This window comes from Arachis ipaensis, chromosome B5 (assembly GCF_059453495.1).
Source record: "Arachis ipaensis isolate K30076 ecotype BB chromosome B5, ASM5945349v1, whole genome shotgun sequence".
Classification (NCBI taxonomy): Eukaryota; Viridiplantae; Streptophyta; class Magnoliopsida; order Fabales; family Fabaceae; genus Arachis; species Arachis ipaensis.
In genome coordinates, this window is record NC_142440.1 from 128,721,786 (window position 1) to 128,727,628 (window position 5,843).

A 5,843-nucleotide genomic window follows, 5' to 3' on the forward strand; every position below is an offset into this window, starting at 1 on the left:
CTACTACTTTGTTTGGTTGTTGCATGATCCTTTATTAGTAGATTCATAGGTTCTAGTTTAATTTTCTGTTAAGTGCTTTAATTCTGAAAGATGTCTCATGTATTGCCTACTGAGCTTGAAATAAAAAAGAAAGAAGAACAGATGTAGTGCATGAGAATTTGAGTTTAATTTTTAGAGTAGTCTCATTTATTCAAATGTGGTGGTATTTTCTGTGACTCTAAATGCATGACATGAACAGTGCATATTTTTTATAGTGAAGTTTATGAATGTTAAAATTGTTGGCTCTTGAAAGAATGATGAAAAAAGAGAAATGTTATTGATAATCTGAAAAATCATAAAATTGATTCTTGAAGCAAGAAAAAGCAGTGAAAAACACAAAGCTTGCGAAAAAAAAGCAGAAAAAGCCAATAACCCTTTAAACTAAAAGGCAAAGGGTAAAAAGAATCCAAGGCTTTGAGCATTAATGGAGAGGAGGGTCCAAAGGAATAAAATCCTGGCCAAAGCGGCTAAATCAAGCTGTCCCTAACCATGTGCTTGTGGCGTGAAGGTGTCAAGTGAAAAACTTGAGACTGAGCGGTTAAAGTCGTGATCCAAAGCAAAAAGAGTGTGCTTAAAAACTCTGGGCACCTCTAACTGGGGACTCTAGCAAAGCTGAGTCACAATCTGAAAAGGTTCACCCAGTTATGTGTCTGTGGCATTTATGTATCCAGTGGTAATACTGGAAAACAAAATGCTTAGGGTCACGGCCAAGACTCAAAAAGTAGCTGTGTTCAAGAATCAACATATTAAACTAGGAGAATCAATAACACTATCTGAATTCTGAGTTCCTGTTCCAAGGGTTACCTGAAACTGTAGGTCAATCTCGGACGAGATCTCCTGTGCTGATCGGGGATGACGTGTCCGGCTATGAGTGGTGGTCGGAGCTATCGTATCCGAGTTGTTGAGCTTAGCTGCACTGCTGATCCTTCACTACTGAAGGGTGGGAGGTACCTGCAAGGGACTCCGATGCTTAAGTTAGCAAGGGTATTAAGCAGGTTTTTAGTAGAATCAGAGTATGAGTTATACCTGGGTACTCCAGTGTATTTATAGAGGTGTGGAGTTACCTTTTTAGATAAGATAAGTTAGTTATCTTATCTTATCTTATCTTATCTTATCTTTGGGTGAGGTCAGCTTATCTTCAAGGGAACCGCCTTTATCTCTATAGGCTTGGACTGCCTTTGAATTTGGGTCGTGTTCCTCTATTTGGGCCCTTTACTGGGCTTTCCTGGCAGTTTGTCCGAGCTCTTTGAGAAGAGGTCGGATAGTCTGACCTGAAGAGGTCGGTTGCCTTGTCGCTAAACATCCCGGGTCGGATAGCTCGACCTAGGGTATGAACAGTGCCCCTGCTCGAGCTCGGTCTTTCTTTTTGAGGTCGAGTCTTAGTTTTAGGACTTCGATCCTTCTTTGGTGAAGCTAAACTCGAGCATTTGTCAACTTCTTTCTTTGTAGAGTCTTCGTTTTTGAATGTGGAACGTTTTCTTCTAAAAGCGCGCGCTTTTGTATTAGCGCTCTGTTCTTGGGAACGTGTGAGGGTTTAATACCCTTATTAATTGTTTTTTAATGCTCCGTTTCCCTTGGCTCTTTTATTTTGAATTTTACAAAAAAAAACAGTTTCTCTTCTTCGTTTTTCTTTGTAACTTCCCCCTTTACTCTTTCGCTTTCTGTTTTCGCCTGAATTTTGCATTTTTGTGTTGCGGCATCATTTGGCGATTTCTGGGTGTTTTTCTTTGAAAGGCGATTCCGTCTCTCCATCTTCATTCTCCTTCGAAGCCTCCTCCTTTGTTCAGGTTGGTTTTTCTTTTCATTATTCTTGCCATTTTTTCCGGTGAAGCTTTGATTCTGCCTATATGTTTGGAAAGCTTGAACCTTTTGTGGTCTTGTGTTTGTTCGCTACTGTGATGTATTTTTTCTGGCTTTTTGTCTTTGCATGTTTTGCTGCTGCTTTTGGTTAGTTCTTTAATCCTTGAGTTTTGTGAACTGCACTTGTTGTCTTCTGAAAAGATTGCCCCTTGATTTTTTGCCTTGTCGATGGCTCTCCTTGCCACCGAACTTTTTATAGAAGATAACGATTTTTTCTATGATACACTTTGCCACTTGGTAGCTTCGTTTGTTACTTGAACTGGGACGGTGAGCCTGGGAGATATTTTCTTTTGATGGCTTTGTGGTTCGTAGCCTTCTTCTCACTAGCATCTCTTTAGTTGCAGAATAAAGAGGGGTTTATCGTTTTCCTGTTAGGATGTATCAAGATGTGAGCTTGTAGGTTTTCCTGAGTCCTTGTTCTGTGCCTGCCTCCAAAGGATGCCCCTGGATCTTTGGTGTGGGTCCTAGGGTTTCCTTTTGTTGTTTTTATTGCACTGATTTATGTTGGTCGAGCTATTTTGTCCTACGTCCGAGATGTTTTTTAGTAATCCCATTTCCTTTTCTTGTTTGTAGGACTAGTTCACCTCATGTCTTCTCGCAAAAATATTGTCAAGACGTCTTCCTAAGTCCCTGAGGGCATGGCTGATTGGGTGGATTCCATGGTTCTCCTGTGTGTTTCATTGGTTGATTCTGAGTTTTGTCAGCAACTTAGGCAATTTCATAGAATTTGTGATAATGGTAGTGATGAGAAGAACTATGAGCTCCTGTTTTGAATTTGCTCTTGGATCTCCGGATATTCGTCTTCTTTCAGATCGAATTTAACTTCCGGGATCACTGACCTTAGACCCATTATCTTGTAGTAATGGTCTAAGTATTCTTTGGTTAAGAACTTCCCTTGATTCCAAAGTGATTTTAGAATATTCTCTTCCTTGCCTCTTGAGGTGGTTTGTTTTCCCTTAGGAGCCATGATCTTGGTGGGTATTGACTTAGTGATCACGGATAAACACACCAAAATTAGAGGTTTGCTTGTCCTCAAGCAAAAGAAAGGAAAGGAGAGAGATATAGGGAGAGCCAAGTTCGAATTGTGGAGGAGAGGAGGGAGACCGAACGAGGATTTAAAGGGAAGGGGGTGGGTTTTCGAAAATTTTTGAAAAAGATATGATAGAAAATGTGATTTAGAAAAGATAAGTATTTGGAGATTCCAACTATATATGCATTTTATTTTTATGCGACAGGTATGTGACCTTAGGAATTAGGTTCGGGAGTTGCTTTAGCAATTGTTGCTGGCTCCAGGTGTCAGTAATAGAAAAAGATTGGATTGGGAAAGACCATGGAGGTTGACAAACCAGTGCTGTTGGGGAAGCCTCTCATCGAGAAGAAAAAAGAAAATAGGACAATAGCTGACTAAACCTCTGAGCTCTTTTTCTGTAAAGATCCTTTTCTTAAAGGGACATTTCCGCACTCATTTCAGATCATAAAGGTCGGGCTTCAGTCGAACAACCTTCTCCCTCCCTTCCACCGATGAAACTACTCTTGCAAAGTCAAAAAGTCGTATAACGTTCCTTCCAGCCAGTCGAATATTTTCTATTAAAGCAAAGCCAAGAGGCGATAGTGGCATCGGTCTTATCGTTCCATGAGGAAAAGGTCCGGAAAGGTCTATTTTATTTGCGAAATCGCGACCCCTACTCTAACGAGGAGCAGCTGATCCAACAGAAGGGCGAGCCTTTTTAGCTATGATTATACTCGTGATTTGAGCTACATTATGTGCTTGTGATTCACACCACGACTACCCTTGCAGAATGGGACTCCTTGCGGGAGCATACGCAGGGAAGAGGGAACAAAGATCCTTCTCAATTCTTTCACTGCAGATAGCAAGCATCAAAAAGAAAGAGTTTCATCAGTAAGTTCCTCCCCGCTTCAAGAGACCGAAGAAGGTTCAACTAGCGCTTAGAGTTCGGTGCGAGGATCAACTCCGTACCCTTCCTTCAGATACGCTTTGCACGAGATGAGACAGTGTAGATAGATCCGGATAAGAAGGCACACATTCCTAAGACTGGTAATTGCCTCAATGAGGAAAAACAACAACCTAAAAGGCGGACTAAGATAAGTTATTCAGCTAGGTAATGCGTTAAAGAGCCGTTATGTAGAAAAAAGAAAGCAGACATGCACACGAAAAGACTTGCAACAGTAAGGTAAGGCTTGACTTTCCCCGCCACTCCGTCAAATAGGCTTAATGCCTTACTCTAAAGGAGGAATCCGAAAGAATCAATCATCTGTATATATGCATGGCCTTGATCGACACGACAGCAAGACAAGAGCAGGGAAGGACTGGTATTACCTGTTGTTGAGGAAGAGAAGTAGACAAATCTGATGCTAGTCTTTTGCCCCTGTTAGCACTTTCCTGAACCGTCTTGTCGGAGGTATCTTTGTAACAAACAGGTTCTACCACCTGGCTTAGTTTAGCTGAGGACAGGACAGCATACGGCTCAAGAGGAGTGGGAATAACATGTTCCGTGGAGTTTGAAAGGGGGTGGCCCGCTTGCAAAATAATCTTCTCGGCTTCGAGGAACTTTCTATGTTGCTCCCCCCTTCTTAGTCAATGGGAGAGGGAGGAGTCTATCCCGGAGGCTTCTTGGCCTTGCTTTCCTCTTGTCTATCTTGTCTGTTTCTGTTCAGAATCACGGTCCCGTTCCCTGCCAAGTCTTGGGCGCTCTATCTGCATATCCCCTGGATGGGGTTCCCTTTGAGATTCTGCTTTCTGCATTATATTATCACCCATTCTGGGAAGGTCATTGCGTGGTCAAGAGACGACCGTGGTGCGTGAGAGGTATTTCCCGAGCTGTCGACAGGATCAGGTGAGGGCGCTGGAGTAACTGACCTACGGATGCTAGACCCATCCGGAAGATTTCGACGGACCTTGCATTGAGCTGATGACATAGACTTCAGCTGCTGTCTCTTCCTTGATTAACTGTACTCGGACTCGGGTTCCTGGACTTGGTGCATAGTAGGTCATGGAGGCCTGGCTCAGGGCTTTCTTTCGTGGAAATCCACTCCTCTCCACCGGAAATAGGTTGGAGGCTTACACGGTAAGATAAGAGGGAAATCTAGTCGTGGACAGGAAAGTTAACCATAACATTTCCTTCCCCTGAACCAGGATCCGCATAGTGACCATAGTAACACGGTAAGGTACAGGCGGTGGCCAAGTACCCTCGGCTAGTACAGTACGATCAAGTCATTCACTTCGCTAGGTCTTTCTATTAGAGCGGGTAGTGGAAATTGCTCCGCTTTCCTGTTTCCTTTGTGCATCTTTCTTTTCCCATGTCGGCGCTGCCGCATGCCTTTGATCAATAGAACAGGAAGAGGAGTCAGCCAAAAAGAAAGAACACCAAAAGTAACGACCACCAAGATACGCATAGTGATTCGATCTTTTGATCACCCATTTTTGGAAAACCATTTTGGGCCTTACACACGGAAGATTGGATTGCATGAATCACGAGTCTTATATACTGTGTTACGATCACCTCATATTGATCATTGAGGGGGGCCTCGGCCCAGGAAGGGGAGAGTGGCCGAGTGGTTAAAAGCGACAGACTGTAAATCTGTTGAAGTTTTTCTACGTAGGTTCGAATCCTACCTCTCCCACTTGTTTGTTGTAGACTGAAGAGTTTCCCTTTAAGGGGGTTAGCGTAAAATCGAGTGAAACGAGAGGAGCGAATAAGGAGAACTTCAAAACTCTTTCACTATTCATACGCACCTGCATCCGCAGCTAATTCTTGAAAGTAGTTTCGTTTCCTTATTTTATACGCACGAGGCTAGAGGTTGAGTTCTACACCGATCCCTTCACATTTGAATTAGTGGTTCTTTATCCCTTAGTAAGAAGGCGCCCTGAGGCCGCTTTTCAGGATGCTCTTTTAGGTTTTTAAGAATAGCAATTCTTGGGGTCA

The 5,843-nt window shown here is 42.9% G+C and overlaps 1 non-coding gene across 1 annotated transcript; it reads left to right on the plus strand.

The window, feature by feature from the left end:
- The first annotated feature begins 5,458 nt into the window (after nucleotides 1–5,458).
- TRNAY-GUA (transfer RNA tyrosine (anticodon GUA)) lies at nucleotides 5,459–5,541 on the plus strand. Its single transcript has one exon. It is a non-coding gene; the product is annotated as a tRNA-Tyr (tRNA).
- Nucleotides 5,542–5,843: the final 302 nt, after the last annotated feature.